Below are 25,736 nucleotides of genomic sequence, written 5' to 3' on the forward strand. Positions count from 1 at the left end.
TGAAAACCCATCCCTACCTTGGTTGAAAGCACTCATCCCCACAATGTAACAGGTTTTATTTTTGGCCTCCTGTCTTTTGTACATGGCATCATTACATAATCATTCTACAGATCTCAATAATAACTGTCTTTAACACAACTTTGCCAAGAACAGTGTTTAAATGACATTCCTATGTAACATTCTGTTGTAATCATATGTTACCACCACACATGTATCTTTGTTTTAAAAGTCAGTTTAATTGTCTGGGTGAAATATGTGTGTTTCATTACTGTAGGGTACTCCTTAGAGTAATGTTTAGTAAATTGTTGACATTTAGTAAGTATGTGAGAAGTTAATAGACGAACAAAGCAATAATAATCATTGTGGTAGGATATACATTATAAGAGTATTCATCTTGAATGATCTATGATCATGGGGCAAATTCAGTTTTTAAATTCGATCCACAATATATCCTGAAGATTATATCAGAAATGATGCTTTACGCATGACTCAGAAATTGCAAAAGTCTCTTAAAATTCCACGGAATTCTGTCCTTTCATTTCAGCGTTCATGTTCTCATCATACAAAGAAGTCTGTGAAATTCTAATGTGATACTATCATCTTCTTCCTAAATTCCTGACCAGGCTCCTCTTTGTGAATAACAAGTTGAAACTCCTTGGTATAATCTGTGAAAGTTTTGTGATCTGCTTGTTGTGTTCACTCTAGTTGATACCCTAGTGAAGCCTTCTGGTTTATAAGATCTGTGTGGTCTCTGTGAATTTTAATTTGAAAATATCAAAATTTGTGCCATTTCAGCCTTTACTTTTAATGTCATACCTTTTTCTCAGTTGTGTCCACTTTCTAGTAAGCCTGCTCGTCTTTCTCTTTTTTAGCTTTTCTTCCATTGGCAAATTCCAGCTGAATATTCGATATTTGACTGAAATGTTGAATGTTTAGCCAGGTTTTATCTTCTAGGAAAGTTGAAGGACTTTATCCTGTACATCCCTCTATTATAGCATTTAGAGTCCCGTCTTCATTTGTCAGTATGAAGTCTGTCCTAATCTTGTCAATCATAAAAGATAAGAGTTATAATATTTCCTGTCCCCCTTTTCCCCTAGTCCAGATCTTGGCACATAATAGGCAACTGAAAGAAGCTGAGAGTTAAATTACTGTGTTGGATGCTTGAGTTCCTGTTATAGAGCACCCTCGTATGTGTATTAGATAAATCGTTTGCTTGCCTATTTTATTTTGGTAAAAATCACAATAATAGTTAGTAAAGCAGTCAAAAAGCAAGCATTTGGGATAATTTGACTTACACATTGTTTTGTTATTTCAATTTTTTAATTTTTAATTTTAATTTTGGATGATTTTTACATGGCTGATCAGGGTGGGAAGGATCGAGGATTAGGGAAAAGTGGGCATGATCATCGTTTCCAAATTTTCTGATTCTTTCTCCTGTATCTGGAGGAAGTGGGGAAACAAGGGGAGAAGCCATGCCCAGGCTCCCAACCACTCCAGCACCCGGGATGGGGAATGGCCACTTGAGATCAACCAAAGAATCCTACATGTGGCACATGCTCCAAGGGATCTGCCAAGGTGGCTTCAATAGTTCTGAAATGCTGCCAATTGCACCAATCCAAGGATGAAGAAAACAATGTCTATTGGCTGATATAGTTGACCTTAGCGTCTCCAATTGCCCAGATATTTGCTGTCATCGTTTGACTGGGGTAGTTGTCTAGTTTGTTCTGTTCTTCCTTCACTATGGTGCCGCATGTCCTGTGCAGGTCTCACTGGGCTGCCATAGTCTCCATGTGCATCTGGGCCTGCCACCCACTGCTCTGTCTTCTCCACTGAGGAGGCCCACTTCTTTGCAGGTGTGCCCAAGGACCCAGGCCAGGTGATCCATAGCCCGCCTAATCCTCCATCCTCTGGGCTCTCAGACCTGGCACCCACTGTATAGATGAGTCCAAGGACACAGACCAGGTGCCCTGGCCCCACTGGAACCCCTACTCCTGTAGGCTTATGGACCTGGCAACTTCCCAAATCCCCACTCACCACACACATATCTTTAGAAAAAAAATAGAATAGGCTATGCAAAGTGACTGCTGGCACACTGGTACGGTTAACACAGAGTTGGCATTAACCAGGCCCAGGATGCCCACCAGCTATTAGCTACTTTTTTCCCAGCTGTGTAACACTTGCCTAGGTATAATGCAGCCTAGGCTGTTGCCCATAACTGGGTTATTTTGTTATCTTAAAAGCATTTATCTCTTGGAGTTTATTTTCCTGCATTTTTATTAAAATTAGTTCATTCCAGCTAGGTTAAATAATATATTCCAAGGTATTCCCTATGTTTTGGTGGTCACAAGCCTGACTACATTAGCTTCTTGTGAATTTTGAAAATAGGTGATTATTTTTCAATCTTTGACTCAGATCTGTGTTCCCTATCATTCTAGATCTTTCCCCTATTTATTGGCAAGTCTTGATTATCTGCTGATTAATTATTATTGATTATCTGCTGATAAATGTGTTACTGTATGTTGACCTTAATAGAACAACCATTTGTTTTTCAGAGTCATAAGTTCAAGGTCTATTTTCCACAATGATAGAGCTATAATCAAACATTTTTGTTTTTTGTTTTAATAAAACTAGTTCCTGCCTCCCCTGTGACATGTAGTGAGTTTCCTCTTTGTTTTCCAATCTGTAGCTTTCTTACCTCATTTTCTAATGCTTAGCTGAATATTGTGAGACTGAGATGTTTATAAAGAAATTTCATTTATATAGTTATAGCAACTGGAAGTTCAGCGTCAGGGAGCCATACTCAGTGTGGTCCTTCCTGTGGAGGGCATTCACTGCTCAGTCCCAAGGTGCTGTTAGGTAGTAGATGGTAAGACAGAGTAGACAAGCCAGAGAGAAGGTGCAGTTAGAGCAAACTCGTTCCAGAGCTAATTATTCTGTGCCTTCATGAGGTCTCAAACCTAAGGGCAAATCATTTCCCAAACATCTCACTTCTCAAATATCATTGACATGAATTTGGGGGTTAAGTTTCCTCCTTGTGAAATTGGGAGCATAGCTCTTATCTCAAACATAGAATCCTCTTTTTATTTGCAGTAAGACTTCAGTGAGTCCTGGAGCTCGAGTCAGTAGGCTTCATGTGTGAGCACTGAGATTTGAGTGTTTTCTGTCATGTGCCCTTTCCTTTGCCATCTCTTCTGTGCTCAGCTGGACTTTTCTATGATGGACTGGATATACTCTACCAATGTCTTCTTTCAGATGCAGACGGAGAAATATCATAGAACACAGGTATGATGCAAAGAATGTTTCTCACCTTTCATGTTTTCATTTATAGAAGGGGAAACTTTATTAGACAAAAGGGCCTTCTTATAACCACATGATGCTGAACCATCGCACAGTAATAAAATACACATTTAAAAGAAAAATATTCCTCTTTAATTACTTTCATCGAGTCAAGTGCTGATGTGCCCTTGTTTCTGTCTGACCTCTACATTATTTCAGCATGAGCAGTGGGAAGGGCCTCCCTGAGGCTGTGAAGCCGCATCTGCTGTAGGCTGGTCATCTTGTGAATCACTCAGTGGCTCCGTATAGACTGCCTCTCCGTCTTGTCTTGACTGGATGCTCCAGCAGCAGGAAGTTATTGATGAATACATCGCAAACCAATCAGAGTATATTTGATAAGTAGGGAGGCTTGTTCCCTTATTTCAATTCTCAGGAATAAGATGGGTGGTGGGAGTTGTGCAGAGTCCTGCATAGACGGAGGGATTGGAAGGAAGGTGTGGAGGTTGTCTCTTCAGTTCCTGTTGTGTCCTCAGAGTTAATTCATAGCAATTTAACGTAAGGACGTAACAACTCTTCATCCCTCCCAAATGGGACAGAGTGTGTTATTACACCTGGTGATACACAAACATCCACGCAAAATTTAAATGTGAAAAAACTTTGTAGAGATATGGGTACTATTAATCATGCTGTTTATGGCAAATGTTTCTGAAAAGAGGGTGAGGAATTGACAGTTCTTAAGGAGGAATGAAGATAAAATTTTTTTATTTTATAATTATTAAAATCGTTTCATTACACATAAATTCCGCATGTTTTTAATTTTAAATTCTATAAATGTGAATGCTTCTTTTAGTGAATACTGGTCTACATGAGCTTTTCTAACCTCTGTGATAATTACCCTTGTCAACTTCACACTAATATTTTAAGAAGGTATTAGAATTTTTAGTATACACTTTAATTGCCCTTTATCATTAGTAGGACAAGGAAAATAATTGACCAACTGGAGGAAATAACATTTAGGGGACAGCAGAAGGTCCCCAACTAACTGACTAGTGGTCATTGTCATCATCATCATCATTATCATCATCATCAGCATCATCCAGCAGCAGTATTGAAACAGCCCATCTGAGCATGGCATGGCACAGTCAATCTGCAAGGTTAATGAAACAGAGTGTCAAGGCCTCCCTTCACAATGTTCCCTACACAACAAACTTGACATCCTTCAGAGCATGTACGTGCTCCGAGAGGAAATTCCACTACCCTAAAACGCTGGTTCACAATGATTTTAAAAATGGCATTGGTCATTCCCAGTGGAGGTAATCAGAAAGTCACATAGCTAGTCTCTTCCTTTACAGTGTTCTCATGTAAGCAGAAACACTTTATCGGGTAGATATTTTATTCCTTGGAAAACTAATTTTCTCTGACGCATCAGTTTTGTCATAGAATAGTTACCTTGGAAATAACAAACTACTTTTCTTCCTGCTATGCTGGAAAATGCTCTTCTAGTTTTTGTATGGCAGAATTTCTCTGTTATCTAATGACGAGTCTTCTCTACTGCCTTTTCTATTTGCTAACATGAGATTCAGAAGGATCAAAGAATAAAATATTCATTCATTGTTCCTAATCCTCATAATTACCTTTATTGATTGGTTTAGAAGTTGATCTTCTCTTCACATTTTTAGAGAAAAACAAACAAAAGTTCTTAAATCTGATATGCTACAGCTTGCTATCTACAGAAACACCTTTTGACTTTGGTGTTTATGAATTCTTATAAAATCTCCCTGAAACTGACATGATGTTGCTGTTGTTTCTGTTAGGGTCCTTTACATTTTTGTCAGTGGTTTTTTGAAAAATAGCTTCAGGAAGGCTTTCTTGCTAAGATCTTCAAATATTAATTTATTTCTGATATTTGACTAATGCATACAGTATTGTGTATGGAGTGCCACATGATTCATTTTTTAGACAATTGTTTATTTGAAAGCTAGAGAGAAAGAGAGGGAAAAAATTAAAGAAGAAATGAATTTGTTCTATCTGCAGGTTGACTCTTCAAATGCCCATGATAGCTGAGACTGGGCCAAGGTGAAAACAAGAGCTATGAATGCAACTTGAGTTTCCCAACTTTGGGAATAGGTACCCAGCTGTGGTACCATCACCACTGCCTGTCTCATGTGCATCAGCAGGAATATGGACTCATGTGGCTCTAGAACTTGGCCAGGGATTCTGATAGGGGATGTGAATGTTTAACTGATAGGCCAAACACTTATCCCAAATGTGATGTGTTCATGCATGTATGTATTGCTTAATGTTCATTTGAAGATATCAATTGCTCTTCAAAAATTTATCACTGCCTTATAGAGAAGAGGATTCATAAACTGTTAGCTTTTTAAAATACAATGACGTATTGCTATGCACAAATATTCTAATGGACAGTAGAATAGTATAAATTCTTAAATTTAACTGTAGCTTAATATGTGTAAGCAACCTTTCCCAGACACTTCTACAACAGGGTAGAAGTTGATCCCTTATATGTGAAGCTTGCCTTCAACATATGTATACAATGAAGAGAATCAATATCATTTATTTATGTGATTCATTAGAAAACAGACTAATTCTATTTGTGGTGCTTTATATAGATTATCTATTATTATTATTTAATGATTCAATTGGAAATGCTATTAGCTGCACATCTTCCACATTAAGCTTTTCCTAATCTAGAAGTTGTTTTTGAAAGAAACAGAAGATTTTTAGCAGAAGAACTAATGAGAAATAAAATATCAAGGGGTTTATGCTATAACAAGACTATGACTACAGGAATAAGGACAGTTTTCGAATTTTTCATGTCACTTAATGTCATAGGTTCTCAATAAGTGTTTGGCAATGATGATGTTGGGCTATTGATCAACTTCACACAAGCACTCACAAACACTTCACCAGCAAGTAGCAGCGAGAGGTAGCTTCACTGAATTACAGAGTTTCTAAGGGGCTTCTTGAATGTGTGGAAGCCTGTGTTAGATTTGATTTTATTCTCCGGATCCAATTATTATTAAACTCTAGTGGAATAAGTTGTATAGTAAGTTCAGATTTATTGTGTACATATACCCTTGCTTCGATGAGCTTGAAGGATAGAACAAGAGTTACTCTTGTTGTGCTTCAAACCTTTGGCAAAGCACTTAGGATTCAGTATGTTATTGGTGTCATTGAAAAGATCCAGAGCCAGTCTCCAAGAAATTCTCCCACACAGACTTGTAAGTACCTACAGATCATTTTTTAGAGCAGAGACAGTCAAATGGACTTAAGCCTGAAGAAAATGTAGTTATATAAGGCATGTAAAAGCAGTAAAAATTTTCCATTAACTACACAGAGAAGAAAACCATTACCACCCTGTCATTTCATGACTATGATATAAAACAATGCCCAGATAAAAGATGAAAACAAATCTATAAATCCAGTCTATGCTTGAGGAGGGTACATGCACAATGGCTTTCAACATGACTTAAAATTGCATGCAGATAGCCTGAAGGGCTTCTCAGTGACAGACCACCTAAATGTGAGTGTAGAACACAGATATGCTCCTCGACAAAAGTTACCCTGATTTCCTTGATGGGTTTTTATTAACTTCACCCATAAATCTCACTTAATATCTGGGAAGCAGTAAAAACACCCAGGATTTTGACTGCCCGCTAGTATTGTTAGAGAATCATCAAGTTCAAACAGAATAGATTTTGTGCTGCAGATTATGTTGAGCATTTTGGGAAAAATCCCAAAACTATAAAAAAGAGGAAAATGAAATTATTTTAAAGGTGACGTTTGCAAGCATGACAGAAATTGTGAACTCCACAAGACTTTAGTCAAGTGAGGTGTCAATAAAATTCACAAAAAGGGACTCTTGTGTGAATGCCAGTGCATGAGCTTTGTAAATAAAGTAGGTCATTGCTATGTATTAAGGCTTTTTTTTTTTTCAGGAATGCTATTGAGAAGAAAATTTGGGATTTGTGTTGCTTGGACTAGGAACACAGAGATACTTAACATTTCCTGAATGTGTGTCTTCTGAAAAACTACTTGTGGATTTAAAAAATGTTTGACACAAAAATAAGATTACCTTTTAGTGAGTTTTCCTTCTAAATTTTGGTTCACTCCATAAATGATTGCAACAGCTGGTATGATCCAAGGCTGAAGCCTAAAACTGGAAATGCAGTGCTGGTCTCTCCCATGAACGGTAGCAATCCAATTGAGCCATTATTGCTGCCTCACAGGTTTTGCACTAGAGGAAAGTGGATTTCTAGCACTTGCATGGGGAACGTAACACAAGCAATTTCATGTGGGATGCAGACTTCCTAAAAATCAAGCTCAATGCTTGCTCTTCCATATTCTTTTAAGACATTCTCATTTATGTAATGCGAAAGTTGGTCATGCAAACCTCAGTACAAGCACATGCTTTAAAATGTGTCAAGGCTGGAGAAAGGAATGAATCAACTTCATTTCAACATGAGAATTGAAAGACATACTGTGGACTGTACACACAGTTATAACTTGACCAACTTGAGTCTAGTAGCCCTGTAATTGAATACAAACTATAGAAATATAACCTAGCTGATCATTGTGCTAAGAGTTTTTACTCACATTTCTGTGTCATTACTCTGAATTTACGGCCTTCCAATAATGGCTAGCTGTGTATGATAGAAGCACTTAATTTGGCCATAATTAATTTCTCCATTTTAGCTTTCCTTCAGCATGTCTTAGTTGACCATAGTACATTGTTGGGAAAATTATTTATTAAGATTTTTCACCGTGTTCAACTTTACTCTCCCACAATCTACTCACATCCACTAGACATCGAAAGGCACCAGACAAATATTTAAGTGTACACAAACTACATCATGAATAAAAGAGGACATTTATTGACATTTCCCAGCCTCTGTTTCTAAGCTACAATACAATTATAGTAAGCTTTGTGTGATTAAGAAACTAATACTTAGTTTCAATAGTCTTACATAGATTTAAAACTTTGAAATTTTTATATTTTCAGAACTCATATTTAGATATTGGCGATGGAGAGAACACTCAGATTCCTGTGAATAAGAAGATACTACTACTCATAGTATTCATTCCTTCATACTTTGTGTTCACACAATGGATGCACAAAGCCTGGAATTCCACACAATTGAGGATAGTAGCTGGGCCATTGACTATGGCCATTTAAAACTAAGAGCAAATCTGATGTGATCATGCATCCGTGCATTTCTGTATGTCTTGCTTCTGTTGCCGTCTTACAAGTAGTATGAAATTACTGAGGCTGAGTGCCTAATTCTGTGATTGGATTCTGTAGATGAGCAAGAAACAATATGTTTCTAGTTAGTGTATCTTCTTGTTTGGCCTTAAAAACACATTGTAAAGCCTACCTCACATCTCTGTGCAAGTCCTTTATTTATAGTAGCTTGTGGTGCAGAGGTGATAAGAGGATCCCATTTGCTTTCGAAAAAAATTTTAAAATGATCTGCTATAAGTTGCAGTACATTACCTTTCCCTGCTTGATCACAGACCAGTTTTTTTTTCCAGTTAAACCAAAATCACCCAGGAAACCAACAGCAATAGGATTAGTTAGATACTGTGGTGAAATTACCAAAAGTGTGTGAGAAAAGATTTGGTGCTAAAATTAAAGCTCTACAATAAAAATTAGAAGAGTTTCTTTCCTGTCTGAAAGAAGTTGTATTAAGGAAATGTTAAATCCTACAAGGCATCAGGCATATGCTTTCATACCATGATCAAAATCACTATAAAACATAATTTTAATATTCTATTTCTTATCTACTACTCTTGGGGAATACTTAACAGAATGGCTGGAAGTAACCTTCGTTGGCATAGAGCACTATGCAGTACCCTTGGTAGATATGTCTAAAGATGCAATCTAATTTGTAACATTTGCTTCTCACAAACAACTAGAGAAGTGAATGGATATGTAAAATAATTCTTTAAATAGTATGTCCTAAAACAACAAAGAGAATAATAAAGATGCAAAATATAAAATAACTATACACAACACATAGGAAAGGTGTATTACGGGAAAAAAAAACTGTGCATGGATTTTAAGCTTTGGCACCAAAATAAGCTTTGAAATCCATTTCCCATGAAAGTTTTTTGGATTCACTTTTATTGTGATATCCATATAAAGAGAACAGGTTTAATGTTGTTCATATATACAGTTCTAAGAACATAATGATTGCTTCTCAGTCTCTCTCCTCTTATTTCCTTCCTCTTTCTCTTCCCGCCCCCCTCAGCTTTTTTCTTGGTTTTTAAATTTTTGGGATAAAATGTTTTTAATTTACACCCAAAGGTTTAATTCTTCATCAAATAGCACTCAAGAAGAAATAAAAAGAAATACAAAAATAAAAATTTACAGGCATAGGCTATATACAATAGTGAAATGAAACGACATCAATTTTCACCCATATATGATAAATCTTTAATCACAGATCATTAAAACTAATGGCAATATTTCTCAGCTGTTTGAAGTTTGAATCAATGGCAACATTGATATTCATGGATATCTCATTTGTTTTTTGTTTCTTGATCTTTAAAAAAAGAAATTAGCTCCCAGATTTAAGGGTGAACACATGAACATTTGAAGTGTCATTGTACTAGACTAGTCAAGGAGGAAAATCAGCTTTGAGTATGAAAGACTCTCCATTTAGGTAAAAGGCCTTGTTCAGGATTCTGAAGAATTAGTAACATTTGGATTTGTTAAATGGTCCAGGCCACAACACAGCACTGGCTGAAGCTCAGAGGCAGGAAAAATGAATCCCTTGATGAGACAAAAAGCTAAAGACACTTGATTTCAAACCCAGGTCATTTATTTATTATTGGTGTGATTATCTAGTTAATTTTCCTAGTTTCAGATTCCAAATATGCAGGTGGAGGATGATATGATAGTTGCACAGACATGTCTGTATGGTAAGAAATAACATCTATTACTGGTTTTGAGGAAGTGATTTCAATTGGTCTTTTTATTTCTCTTGGAAGAAGGGGTGGGTTTGCTAATGGAAGGTGAAGAACACTTGTCTGAATGTGGGCGACCTGAATGGCACAAAAGAGGCACCAGAACTTCATTCCTTAGACAGTAGAGAGATTCTGAAACTTTTAAGGAGAGATAGTGAGTTGGCTAGTTTAAACGTTTTTTTTTTTTAATCTACCTGTTGATAATATGCATGATTTATAGTAGTGGGTTAAAATAAGTCAGATTGGATAAAGTTACATTTGCAAAAATATAAAGTAGGATGCTTATAGTAGGCTCTGCATAAGCTTTTTATAGCTACTGAAAGCAGGAAAAAAAGATTCACTTTTGAAGTTAATATTAGTCATTGGAAGAATCTCATTAATAGCTTTTGTAACAATACCTCCCTCAGGCTAGGGTTTACATATGTCACTTTTTAAAAAAGATTTATTTAATTTTATTGGAAAGGCAGGTATACGGACAGGAGGAGAGACAGACAGGAAGATCTTCCATCCATTGATTCACTCGCCAAGTAGCCTCTACAGCTGGTGCTGAGCCAATCAGAAGCCAGGAATGAGGAGGTTCTTCTGGGTCCCAAGGCTCTGAGCCGTCCTTGACTGCTTTCCCAGGACACAAGCAGGGAGCCGGATGGAAAGTGGAGCTGCTGGGAATAGAACTGGTGCCCATATGGAATCCTGGTGCACTCAAGCGAGGACTTTATTTTTCAGTCAGTTTCAAAGACTGGATTCAAAATAACAAAATGACCATGGTAAATGAAATGAGGTGCTGGTGAAGCAAGCAATGGATCAGGAGAACATGTGATCTGTGACGTGCTGAAGCAATGGATCAGGAGAACATGTGATCTGTGATGTGCTGAAGCAATAGATCAGGAGAACATGTGATCTGTGACATGCTGAAGCAATTTCATTGAAAGAATAGTTGATTCCTTGGAAGAACAGGCAAACTAGCAGCAATTCCGATGGAAGGGACTTACACTTGTTTCTGAGATCCGAGTTCTGTTTTTCTGGGTCTTGATTTCTTATAAGAGTCACTGACAGCTTAGCTGAAAGCTTCAGTGTCATTGCCAGGACTTGGCGGGGAGTTGAACCTGATCCAGACTTTAGCCAGTGCTGCCTAAATTCCCCCAAATGGAGCCAAACCTAGATCTAAAGAAAGAACCAAAGATAATAGACGACGTGATTAGATGGACATGTTGTCATATTTGGCTATGTGCCTATGCGCATTGGTAATATTAAGTAATGTCATTGGATTTCTGTTTCAGAAGGGTAAGGCTGAAGGCAAAGATTTTTGCTAAGAGATTGTTGAAAGCAACAATGTCACAGGACGAGGAGAGGACAGGTGAGGCAGAGTGGACACTATACGCAGGTACAGCGTGGAAGGAGTCTGTTTGGAAGTTCATAGGAAGGAGACAGTGAAAGGAATAACATAACTGTAGTGAAGAGACAATCTATGAACTACTAAGCCAGGAACCTAAGCCGACGTGTTTATGATAGGTTCTGAGTGGGAGGGTCCAGCTTAAATCAGGATTTAACTTCATGTTTAAACAAATATACATGTGTGCAAATATGTATGTTATTTGGAAGTTGGGAGCTAATGGCCTTACATGTTGGTAGTCTTTTTGTATGTAGGATAATGGAGAATTGGGCAGGGTTTTACTATGGGAGGACTACATAATAAACAAATCAGGCATAACCTTTCAAACATAAGTATACCATCTTTCATGGTTGGGTTATTTTTGCCTAATGTTTCTAAGCACTGATAGTAATAAATTCTGGAAATAATGGAAATTATTGGTAAGAGGAAGTTTGACAGGCAAGGATACTAACAAACTGAAATTCACAAAGGAATTTAGTTAAAAGACTTGATTTTTATTGAGTCATAAAGCATCTACAAAATAATGAAAAAACAGTGTCTACAGATAGAAAATTGATTTATGTGCTCTTATGTCCTGTGTGGTTTTCTTAAATTTCATGAAGGACTCCAAACAGATATAAGGGACTCAAATGCAAGTTTTGGGGATAGTATTAATAGTGGATAAGATCTGAATAAATTCACTTTTCAGAAAATCTCAGTGTAAGGTTTAGATTAGTACCTTTAGCATTCTTACTCTTCTGCATTGTGGGAGGGTGATCTTGATTTCAAAGGAAAAATGAAGACATGATGCTGTGGGAAGCGGCAACAGCATTCTTTTATATTTCCAGGGGGTTGGCTTAGCCACTAGCTAACCATGAAATCCTGCAAATGTAATTCAGTCATTCTGATTTGCAGCTTTCAAAGTTAAAGACACTTGGAAATCTAATTTTTAAATGCCTCTAAATGCTATCACTTTTATATGTATTATGTAGTTGGATTTTAAATGGTTAGAATGTTGCCATTTTCTAAATAAAAACAGGCATTCCACTATTAAAATAAAACTTAATGGTTAACTATATCCTAAACTTAAGCCTTGCTAAATTCAAGGTCCATTCATTTTGTGTAAATACTAATATTCCAAATAAACTTTAACACAGAAACTCTATATAACTAAATGATTAAAGAGAACTCCTTTCATATTCATTTACTTTCCTTAGTTCTTACCTCTCTTGCCATTTTCTCCACTCCTGCATTTTTCTATTTATTTAATACTTCAAAAAAATGGGAATCTTTCTTTTCTTTTTATCACAGCCCATACCACTTTCTTCTAAGTTTCTCTTTTCGTTTCCCAAACTTTAAAATGATTCTGATCATATGAGAAGGTAGCAAACTATGGTCATCAAAATTCAAAGCAAGTATTAGAGCAGAATTATATTATAAAAGAAAATGTGTCACAAAATGAGTTCCTTTTTTCACTGACCCTATTACCTGGTAAACTACCTTGTTTGCCCATGTCCTTAACTGTGAATGGACAGGCCATATTTCATAGGTTGCTTCAGCTAGAAATCTTGCTGAGTCCATCTGTTATGTAGAACCAATTTCCATCAAGAAATCTAAAATTCTACAGCTAGAAGGGACTCAGAGATCACCTAATCATGCTAGGCCATTTAAGAATTGGGAAATTGGGTCTCTAAGAGAAGTGCTTTCTCCAAGGTTACAGTGAGGGGCACAATTCATAACTGCCCAATGGAGGGCTTCACATGAGGGTCTTTGCTTTGAATTTTTACCACCTTTTTCATCATTTAAGTAGAATGAGATGTGCATGACTTTGTTTGCCCCCATAATATGCATAGTAAGGCCATACATCCTAGTACTTGAGAGGATGTAAGGTTAAAGTCAAAACTCATTTGCTTTATATGTGGAATAGTGTGTGTGTGTGTGTGTGTGTGTGTGTGCGCGCGCGCACACACACACACACGTGCCCACGTGTTTTCCTTTGAACTCTCTAAAGACAATGATCCTGGATCTTTTGTTATCATGGAATATCCTCCATGAAATATAACATTGTTGCATCAAGTACCATCAAGGATACTTGCCTTCATTCATTTGAGTGGATAAATGAATGCATGAGTGCATGAATGGCTTCTATCTCTTCAATTCTTCTCTGGTTTCAGGGAGAACTTAACACATCAGCCCCACAGAAACCCTCAAAGATTGTTAGTTGTTTTGTTGTAATAGGAAGTCTGAGTGTCATCTTGTTGTATTTATCTTACTGTAATTAATTAATTGAAAAAGCAGACTGACAGAGAGACAGACATTGAGAGCCAGAGATCTTCTATTCTGCGGGTTACTTCTAAAAAGCCACACATCCAGATTCTGGCCAGGCTGAAGCCAGGTTGAAGGAACTTTTTCCTCATCACCCACATAGGAGTCAAAGGCTGAAATATTTGGACCATTTCTCACTTCCTTTTGAGGTCCATGTGTAGGAAGCTGGATGGATAGAAACTGAATGGCTGGGACTGCTCTATGGGATGCTAGTATGCTGCACTACAATGCTACCTGTCCCTCTTGGCATTTTTGAGTACAGATCCTCCTGATTGTGTTCAGTATTTTTTTCTCCATATTAAAGGAGAACCTTTAGAACCTCAAGAAACAATTGTCAGGCCAGGAGGACAAAACAGAATGTGTTTTGTGTGGCATGAAACTGTGTGAATGATACCAATGGTGTTAGGGATAAAGACTTATATTGGAAAGATCAAGAGGATTTCAAGTGTTGGAAATACTTTCATGTGTTTTCTGTCCCTTAGTCTTGTCTTAATGGTGAACAGGATAGGCCACTGTAACAATACATTTAGTTTTCCAAAGTTCAGTGACGCTTTCTAGTGAAACTAGCCATAGTAACAGAAGTTTCTTTATTTGAAGAAAGTAGAACCTGCTTGTCAAGGAAGAAAGGGAAATGTTTTCTAATACCTTTATTCTACATAAACACATGCTATTATGTGAATACATTTTCATTGACCCTTAAGTTCTGTATATTTTCAGAGCACAACTGTACTGTGTTGACAATTAATAGTCACCTTGGAAAGGGGTTGTGAAATTGTTGGCATAGATTTCCAATCTTATCTGTATTTTGTTTTTATATTAGTAAATGATAACATGTTTCTGAACAGGTTCTTAATAAAACTAAATCATAACTGCTCACAACATGTTAATTCCCATGAGAAATTATCTTGTATTTGTTGGTTATTTTTACTGTAATATGTAATTTAGAAAAATTGTGATATGTCAGTGGTTTGTGAATTAGTGTACTCCTTCTACATTAGCATGTTAATATTTCCATTTGCAAATGTGTATGTAGATTTTGGAAGAGTACCCTTAGAAGAGAGTTTGCACTTGTGAAAACACACTTTAAAAATCTATTGTCTGTAAGTGAATTCAGGGAAAAACAATTGAGGTCAAGAATAACCAAAACCTAGACAGCAAGCATAGTCTGTCACAAACCAGGATGTCTGGAATCCTTATCTAAGTGCCAGAATGCCTATTGCTACTTGACCCACTTCCCCCGCCTCCTTATAAAATAATTCACATTTGTTTCAGTGGTATAAACAGGAAGAAAGCTATAAAACTATTAATTTGTTTTGAAATGTCCTAAAACCATTCGGAAATCCATTATTAATGTCAAAATTTATTAAGAATACAAAACCCTGTGTAGGCAATTTAATCTGTGTGGATGACAGTCTGGTTAGATTGGCATTTAAATGGATGGGGGCACATCTTAGTACCTGAAAAATAGTACATTTAATTGAAATAAAATTCATGAAGCCTATGTTAGCTTAGGTAAAACTCAATGTGCTGTCAAATCAATGACAAACTTGAATATATTTCTTTATAATATAAATATTTTTGGAGGGTTTACTTATCTACAATTGGTTTGTAATCGCACACTTACAGAGTAGTTATCATATTTTTGAAAATTAATATCTTATTTTTTAATAAATTCTACTTTAAATTTCAGAGATGGTAGGTAGGTAGGTAGATATCTCCTGATTCATTTCACAAATGCCAGGAAAAGGTGTAGGAAAAGCCAAATCTTGGAGCTGGAAATTCAACCCAGGACTCACACATGAAGGGCAGGAACCCAATCAGCTGATCCATTGCCACTTCCTCTCTGGTCACTATCATGCTATGAGGCATCAGGCTGGCCTCTTGGTTTGGCTGTGAGTCTAGGCTGTGTTCTTCATTGAGAAGTCTCTAGACTTGCTTCCCAAGCAGCAGAAAACATTTTAACTTACACTAACATGGTCAGTGGCAATATTTGACTGCTTAAATTTTTATTACCTCTGTGAAATATTTGATAGAGTGAAATTGGTGATTTTCACTAAAATAGTATATGGAAACAATTGATTAATTTTGTGTGTCAACTTGACTGAATGAAGGGTTGCTGAGATAGTTGGTAAAATACTACTACTATGGGGTGTTTGTGTGTGGGTGTTCCTGATGAGGTCCACATTGAAATCAGAAGATTGGTAATGATCCGTCTTCACCAATGTCATTGGACATCAACCATTATGTTGACAGCTCTGCTTGAACCAAATGGTAGCTGAAGGGTGAAATTTCACTATTCCCAGTCCAGGCTGTCTAATTATTATCCTTGGACATTGGGATTCCTGGCTGCTATGACTTCCCTTGTTCTCAGGCCTTTGGAAACTTTCCTGACCACTAGTTTGTAACAGCAGATTGTAGAACTCCTTAACCTCCATAGTAGGATGATCTAATTCTTAAGTCCCTCATATACTATGGGATTTTCTGGGTAATCCTGATTAAGGCAAGTATAAGTTTCTCAAATTATTTTTATAGAATTAATATTAAAGATAACAGTACTGAGAGGAAAGTTGGATAGTAAAGGTGCTTTAATAAAGTTAAGGCTGTCCCAGAAATTTCATAGATGTGTAAGCTCCTTAAAATAGAATGCATTTTGGGCTTGACAGCGTGGCCTAGTGGCTAATGTCCTCACCTTGATCCCATATGGCTGCTGGTTCTAATCCCAGCAGCTCCACTTCCTCTGTCTCTCCTCCTCTCAGTATATCTGACTTTGTAATAAAAATAAAACAAATCTTTAAAAAATAGAATGCATTTTATGTGTGCTATTTAATCTTATCTTTAAAAATAAACCTTGGGCTAGTACTGCTATATATTCCTGTTTGGGAACTCCATTGGCCAATCTTTGTTTTCAGTAAACTGAAAGCCTTGGCTGGAATAATTGTTTTAATAGCAGGGCCATATTTTTCTCCTGCAGTTCATGGCATGTATGGATTTGTCAGAAGGTTAGTAGCTATTATGTAAGACTCATTGCACTACTCACCTGAATCAGCATCCTCCTGCCTTCGGGACTGCTGTCTGCTGTGAAATATTGCAATGTACATGCTATGTGATATACTCACTCATTTCTCCTACAACAGGCAGCATAAGCAGTTGCTGCTATGAATATCTTTACAAAGAAATAGCCGATAAGGATCTATTAGAAATAAAAACTAATTTCAATGTGCACTTCTCCATTGTTCTTTTGACTCGCATCCTTTGAATCATCATCTTATAATCAACGTTGAAATCAACATATGTGAAGCATTCATGAACAACGTCTAATAATGCAGATTACAGAGGAAGTCGTAGAGGTGGTTCTGTTCAGTGCATGGATGTTTTCTCTACTCTGCTTTCTATGAAAAGACCACATGTAATGTAATGGAAGTAATGCATAATTAATATATTTATATTTGTAAATTTGATCAAAGCCACGAAGCTAAGTTTCATCATTGTAACAGGCTGGCTTCATAGTTGTACATACTGAGCAAAGCATTTCCTTTCTGGAACTGATAGACCGTTTGGTGATTTGAGTGAGTTAGTCTACACATATGTATATTGAATTGTTCCAAAGTGACAATATATTGACCTGTCTTCTGCATGAGTCCTTTGTTTTCAAATGTTCAGTTAATGCTGAGCTCTCCTATACTGAGAGACAGCTGTATACAAAATAGACCAAGCTTCTACTGCATGGTGCTGATGCTATAATCCTAGCAGGTGTACATAGCATAGGATAAAGACACACATACATTGCTGTAGAGAGTGATGAGTGCTAAGAACAGCTAGGCAGAAACCTTGACAGAGAATCACAAGGGGACTTCCTATGGACAGAAGGAACTGCAGGGAGTGAAATGATGGAAGGAAGTAGCTCTCCCCTCTAGCTGCTGACAGCCTGGGAGGTGTCTGAGATGTGTGCACTGAGAGGCATTCTCAGTTGTGCAGTATTTCTCAAAGTTCTGCCAAATTCTCATTTTGCAAGAGACATGTTAATAGGTATTTTATGAAAACAATCAAATCTTTTGAGGTCAAATATATCTGGGAAACACTATGTAACAATGTATTTGCTCTTGAAAGTCTATTGTGTCCCATAGCCCCATGCTCTGTAGGCTCTGAGAAGCCTGACAGTAAAAAAAACATAGATCCCTGCTTAATCCTGTGTTTGAAAAAATGTCATTGAATTTCAATCCTGCTTCTGGTTCCGTAAATACTTCAACATACAATAAATTTTAATGATACTGAAAAGATAAGGGTGTATAAGTATTATATGGTTGGGCAACCTCAACAAGCCAGTATATTTTGTGAATGAAAATAACAGTTGTGGACAATTTAGACACCAGAATTGCTGGATGATTCCTAGAAATATTTTCTAATGGACATGTGTTTTGGAACAGTCTGTAATTTTAGATATTAGGGCTATTAATTCATTTTGTAATCATAGTCTCATAAAAACTGAAAAGATGTTTTTGTTTCTACTTTGACTGCTTTGATATTACTTTAAATATACTCTATTTTAGTAATATGTTATGAATAAGCATAGTCCACAAAACCCTTCTCTTTTGATTGCTGGTAAGGTCAATTATAGAAGGCCTTTATTAGCCACATGGCACACAGTTATATTTGATATTCTGAGAGAATCTGTAAAAGAGTCAGTGGGTTTTAAAAAAAAGTGTGAGATTGAAATACCCAGAATACAGTAAGTTGTTTTTTTTTTTTAACTTTGAATAGTCTGAAAACCATATAGGCAGGTGTGTAGAGAGAACTCCCTTAGAGGAATTGCTGTCTTCCCTAGAGGGTTGCCTCTGGGATAACACTCCTGGCAGGGAATTGGAAGAATAAATCAACCGACTAATACTTTTCCTGCCCTCCTATGGTTTCCTTGTTCCTTCAAATGGTTAGAAGTAGTTAGAAGTGAAAAGACATGGGGGGGCTTGCTGATAAATTTTGTATAGGTCAACCTTTGAAGACACAATGAAATGACCAATAGTGTGAACTGATTTGGGAGGAAAAGAGATTCATGGGACACAGGGTCATTTCTGTGTGTTGTATAATAGAACTAGACTCGGCAGAGGATGTGTCCAAATGTTTCTATTCTTTATTAAGCATGTCAAGTGTCCTAGACTTTGGACAAAATCATCCTGGCTGCAGTATTGACAGGACAGCTGCTTCCAAGTCTAGACTGTGAAATACATGAAATTCATTCACCTTACATAGATAATGAAATAGTAAATTTTGATATTTAGAGTAACGCTCACGTATTGAAGAGTCTGGTATAACTTGTGCGTTAACTATGAAATTAAAAGACTGCCTCACATTTTAAACACCTGTTACCACTGAGTCAGTGATCTCAATAGCCCACTCCATGTGTTTAAAGATGGCAGTTATTCTACTTCAGTTCTGAAAGACGAACTGTAAAATACGGTGTTTTGGGTTATCACCCAGATTTGCTTCTTCCTTGTTCAGTTCTTCTCGCTGTTACTATTCCTGTGCTGATGAAGGAAGTCTGCTAGTGTCCTGCCTGGGTTGCCTGGGATCCACTTTTCTATTTCTTCCTGCATATCCCTTTTAGCTTCTTTTATTCTTGTGGAAATAGTATTTGCAACTCCATTTGGATGACTTTGCTTCAGTGTTAGCATTTAGCCCTTACTTATCTTAAGCTGTCATAAAAAAAATAGCACGGTCAGTGTAGCTAAAGCAGCAGGAATTTACCTGGAGGTTGGAAGTCTCAATTTAAGTAGTTAACATGGTTAATCTCTATGGTGACGGAGAAATAAAGTATCCCAATGTATATACTTAATAATCTGAAATGTTGATAGGATATTCTGTAATGATTGGATTGATATTAATTCAAGTACATTTACCCAAATTAAAGCTTTTTGAGAAGCAGAGAGATGGTGGAAGAAGGGAAGGTATGTCTCATCCACTGGTTCATTCCCCCAGTGCTCTAAAGAGTGGACCAAAAACCATGATCCAATAATTCAGTCGAGGTATCCCCTGTAGTTGGCAGGGATCCAACTATGGAGCTATCCCTTAAGGTCTGCATTAGCATGAAGCTAAAAATAAAGAGGTGGATGACAGGCAGGCATCCCAATGGGTATCTTATCCACTAGACTAAAAGCCTGCCTCCAACTTATGTGTGTGTATATATTTTACATAGTCAAAACATGCTAAGTCTGTCAACATTGTATTCTAAGTCCTTTAAGGTCTCAGAATTGTGTGTAACATAAAGTATACTTGGAGTATTTGACATTTGCTTCTGATCCAAACAACACAGCCTGCTCCTGTGGTTTAGATACAGCTTTTTCCCCAGGGGATCAGCTTGCTCTCCAGGATGGCAGCAGGAAGGTGGGGAGTGGTAATTAGAATGATGGGCTCCACTTAGCTGGGCCCCTGTGCACTTTTTTTTCTTTGTTAAGATTTATTTATTTTTATTGCAAAGTCAGATATACAGAGAGGAGGAAAGACAGAGAGGAAGAGCCTCCCTTCACTGATTCACTCCCCAAGGGGTCACAATGGCTGCTGTTGCGCTCAATCCAAAGCCAGGAGTCAGGAACTCTTTCAGGTCTCCAACACGTGTGCAGAGTCCTAAGGCTTTGGGCCATCCTCAGCTGCTTTCCCAGGACACAAGCAGAGAGCTGGATGGGAAGTGGGGCCACCGGGATTAGAACTGCTGTCCACATGGGATCCCGGTGAGTTCAAGGAGAGGACCTTAGCTGCTAGGCTACTGAGCCGGGTCTCCCTATGCACTTTCTTCCTTCCTTACTGGAACATGTGTACCTTTGCCTCACAAGTTGCTTCCTTTCTGCTTCTCATTCAGGTTGTGATCTAATCAGGGATTTTTTTTTTTTTTTGGCCAGGACATGGACCACCAGGATTGTGGGCCAAATAAACTTCTTTACTTTACAAGCCATTGTGTTACAGAAACACTGATTGACCTAGGGCACCTAACTAGTTTTGATTTCAATTTTATAAATCCACCCATCCGTGATACTAAAATTATATCACAATTCTGTTGTTGTTTTGCTTAATTCTGTGTCGTCAGTTCTTTATTTTAATCAGTTTTAACAGATTTTGGGTGGTTTGTAGATATAAATCTAAGTATATAATGATACCACCTCCCTTATTCTTCCCTCACCCTCTCTCCCTCTCTCCAATTCTCTATCTCTCCTACTCTTCCTATTTATAGTCTGTGCCACCATGATTTCATCATCACCTTAGAGACTTCCTGAATTCAGCTTTGTCTACCACTATTGTAACTAACATAGATAACTCTTCGGTTTCTTAGCCTTATAGCTAATGGAAACTTATTTGTAATAGAGGTGCTGTGCATGTCCACTGCATATCTGGCTAACTCCATCTGCAGTGGACCTTCCTCATCTCCCTATCAGATGTCCCAGATGGCTATCTTGGAGTGCCTTCTTTAGCGCTAAATCCTTGCCATCCATCAGGATTGGTTGTACTGTAGACACTTTACAAATACATGCTGATTGGATGGTGAGTTGTCCTTTTAATTTCACAGTTCCCTTAGAGGTAGCATTGAACTTTTGACCAATCTATCCCTTACGAGTTTCCTGTTTCCAGCTCTGAATGTTGGCCTTACAGGATTATAAAGAAACAACAATGTTTATTTTCCTTTGACAAGTAGAATACCCGCTTGTCATATTTTGCAAGTCTGCTCTCCAGTTTAAAGATTTTGAAGCTATATATGTATTCCCCTTTTCAGGATTAAAATGAATAGCTTTTAAAGTATTGGAAAGAGAAGGCAATTGAAGGGAGCTTCAGCCTAGCCACTGATTAGCTTAACAGCAGGTGTGTCACTTAGCTGCTTTGCCAATCCGTTTCTGTGGCATGGCAGTAATGATAGCTGCTCTTTCACTTTTCATAATGGTGATGTGGAGATTAAAGTGGGAATGTTGTTTGTGGATTTGATCTCTGTGAATTAAGGCTGCCATGACAGGGTAACTCCCATGTGGAGGTATTTTAAACGTCAAATTCTCTGGCCCTGTCCTTAGCTACCTAATGCTCTTGCTACTTTAAAAAAAGCCACTTTGCTTCTGCTGCCAATGTAAGAGCTAGGCAATGATCTTATCATTTATAGCAACCACTATCCAGAGACAGGGATTTCCATATAAGCCCTGGGAAGCATATTTGTTACTGTAAGTAAACTCCCAGTTCTGTCTCTTTTTTTGCATGAAAATGAATTAGCTGGTGATACTGGTTCTTCATTTGACGTTTGTGGTCCTCTCTGCTGAATGTATAGAACTAAATAAGGAATTTTTTTTCTACTTCCACTATAGCATGAGAAATTTCCTAGAAAATGTGAGAGCATTTCAAATGAAATGGCTTTGCCGTTAAGCTAGGTTTTGACTGAACAGAAGCATGTCCTGTGGCAGCAGACTTCCATCCACTGGCACACTTTCTACAAATGGTGGCATCAGGGCTGGACCAGGATGAAGCCAGGTTTAATCAGGAGCTTCATTGGGTTCTCCTCTGTGAGTGCATGGGCCCAAGCACTTGTGCAATCTTCAGGTGCTTTCCCAGGCATGTTAGCTGAATTGGAAATGGAGCAATCCCTAACGGAAACTAGTGCCTATAAGGATTGCCAGTTTTGCAGGTGGCAACTTAATGTGCTGTGTCACAACACTGGCCATATCAGATTCTATTTCAAGATTAATGACTACTGGCATATGGTGATAAATTTTAGATTTATTTTTGTACTTACATTATAATTTTAACTTCCTGAAATGAAAATAAGGGAAGAATATTAAGCATGTTTTCTGTAAATTCTGTAATTTTCATAGCTTTCTAAGCTATAAACATTAATTTTTAAGCAATATAAAGTGAATAATATGGAGTTTATAAATATGAATTTATAAATGGGGTTATGAAGCCCAGCATTATAGCATAATGCCACCATCCATGGGGGTGTTGGGTCAAATCCTGAATTCTCTGCTTATAATTCAGCTGTCTGCTAATGTGCCTAGAAATTAAGCACAACATGGTCCAAGTTCTTGGGACCCTGCACCCACAAAGGAGAACTGGGAGAAGCTCCTGGCTCCCAGTATCAGCAGCCTGGCTCAGCACACAATGTTGTGGCCATGTGAGACGTGAACCAGCAGAGGGAAGATCTTTGTGGCACACACACTCTCTCTTTCTGTCTCTTTCTTTGTAACTCTAAGAAATAACGTAAGTCCTTAGCCACAAACCAAACAAAATATTGAATTAGTGTTTCGGGGAGGCTTTTAAAGTGGTCTGTGGTGTTCTCCTCTCTCCTGGGCTTCATATCCTAGGATAGTCTTGAGTATATGCTGCGTCTCACAGCTTGCTCCTCACCAATGGAATTTGGAAAAATATCATGGTATGAAGACTGTAACTCTTAAAATTTCCCCCAGATTTTCTATTAACTTCTTGGATTCCAGGTCTTGATGAAATAAAACTGTCACGCTGGTTAGTGAGATGGATCATTTTATTTGTCAACCTGGGTTGATTCCTGTCATAGTCATTTACCAGAGCTGTAACACTCAAGCATTTACTTGGTATTTCTATACCATAGATTTTTTCCCCCTCACAATTCTCTACTGAAAGTGCAAGTTAAGATGTGTACGAATTCAGTGTCTGACAAGGGTTCATGTACTGGTTTGTATGTGGTTATCTTTTTACTGTGATCTCACATGGAAGAAAGTGAGAAATCTCTCTGATCTCCTTTATAAATACACCAATTACATTCTTGAGTGCTTTACCTTAATATTATCATTTCCCTACTGATGTCCGCCTTAACACAATCACCTTGGCATTAAGGATTTCAACAAGTGAATTTTGAAAGAATATAATCATTTGTGTCAAGTTAGTGGCCAATTTGCAATCTAGGTGTACCTATTAACATATCTCCTTGGGCCTGGCACAGTACCCTTGTGGCTAAAGTCCTTGCCTTGTGCACACCAGGATCCCATATGGGCACCAGTTGTAATCTTGGCTGCTCCACTTCCCATCCAGCTCCCTGCCTGTGGTCTGGAAAAAGTCGAGGATGGCCCCAAACCTTGGGACCCTGCACCTGCATGGGTGATCCGGAAGAAGCTCATAGCTTCGGATAAGCTTAGCTCTGGCCTTTGCATCTGCTTGGGGAGTGAACCAGTGGGTGGAAACTCTTTCTCTCTGTATATCTGCCCTTCCAATATAAATAGATAGATAGATAGATAGATAGATAGATAGATAGATGATATTTCTTAGTGAGTGATGTTGTAGCAAGACAGAATAAGTTGAATTGTGTCATGGCTGCTCTGCTTCCCATTCAACATCCCACTAATGTGCCTGGGAAAGCAACAAGAGATGGCCCCGTTTCTTAGGACCCTGCACCCGTATGGATCCTGTTTCCTAGCTTCAAATTGGCCAGGAATGGCTATTGTGGTGATTAACAGGTGAACCAGCAGAGGAAGATTTCTTTCTCTGTTTAAAGATATGATGAACATTTAAAACAGTAGACTGAGTGAAGCAGATAGTTCTCCAAAACATGGGTGGTCCTCATCCAATCAGTTGAGAGACTTAAGGGGAAGTCCAAGTCCCTGGGGTAAAAAGAGATTCTGTCCCAAGAATACTTTGCTCTGTAGTTACAACTTCAGCTCTTCCATGCATGCCCAGCCAGCAGCTAGCAGTGTGAATTTTGAAACTCCCACGTCCCTCAATAACACAAAACAGTTCTGTCAAATGCTGTTACTTCTCTCTCTCTCCCTCTCTCGCTTTCTCCCTCTCCCGCTTTCTCCCTCTCTCCCTCTCCCTCTCTCTTTCTGTCGGTCTGCATTTATAATACATACACATATGCCATAGTCATCTTGTGTCTCTGGAGAACGCTGTCTGAAACACAAAGGCTCACATCACAAGGACCAAAGAAAATCTCTATCCAGTAACCAGTGAGGGGCTGAATCCAGTTCAGTGGCCTCTGCGGGAGTGAATGCTCCCAGCCACCACTGGGGAAACCTGGAATACTCTACCCAGCTGAGACCCTAAAACATAACCCTGGCAGTACTGTTTTGACTATAGTTTGAGACTTGCAGCAATTTTAAAATTTTGTGCTGAGAGCTGGCATTTTACTTTCATAGATTCCCTGTCTTTGAGGTCACTTCTCCTTCTAATATTTGAAGAACCTGCGATTCAAAATGAGGCCGAAATGTCAAATCGTGAATTGAGGAGAGCACAGGAGGCAAAACAGTCTTGGGATTTGTTTTCTGGTTCTACAAATGACTTGCAATGCAGCGGGGCATGCTGCTGCCAGTCCAAAGTGAGGGCAGATTTACAGGACTTTGTAGGGGTAATTCGCGTTGGTAAATACTCTAGGACCCTCGACCTAAAGATAGCACTGAGGTGCAAAGTGGTGTTTTCAAGCAACTGAACATCTTGCACCCTTGAACTCTGCAGGCTACAGTGGTTGTATAACTTATTTAACAATTCTTCTGGTTGGCTTTACTGGTGGCTGGATATGAAGGAAGCAGTGACAATCAAAGAAAATTGCCCTGTTTTAAGAATTTCGTGCCACATGGCCAATCTTACACTGAACTTTAGAGCATTCCTTTTCCTATTTTCTGTTTCTTCATTTTCCATGAATGTAAACAGATCCATATGATCATCAGTGCCATAAAACTACGTGTGTCTGGGTCCAGCTTTGATTTAAGAGCAAAGGTCATTGCTGTAGGGCTGACAGGTAAGGCCACCACGGGGTTCCCATGCCAGTCATGCACAGGTAGTGTGTCCTTGA

Source organism: Ochotona princeps, chromosome 23 (assembly GCF_030435755.1).
Source record: "Ochotona princeps isolate mOchPri1 chromosome 23, mOchPri1.hap1, whole genome shotgun sequence".
In the NCBI taxonomy this organism is placed as follows: domain Eukaryota; kingdom Metazoa; phylum Chordata; class Mammalia; order Lagomorpha; family Ochotonidae; genus Ochotona; species Ochotona princeps.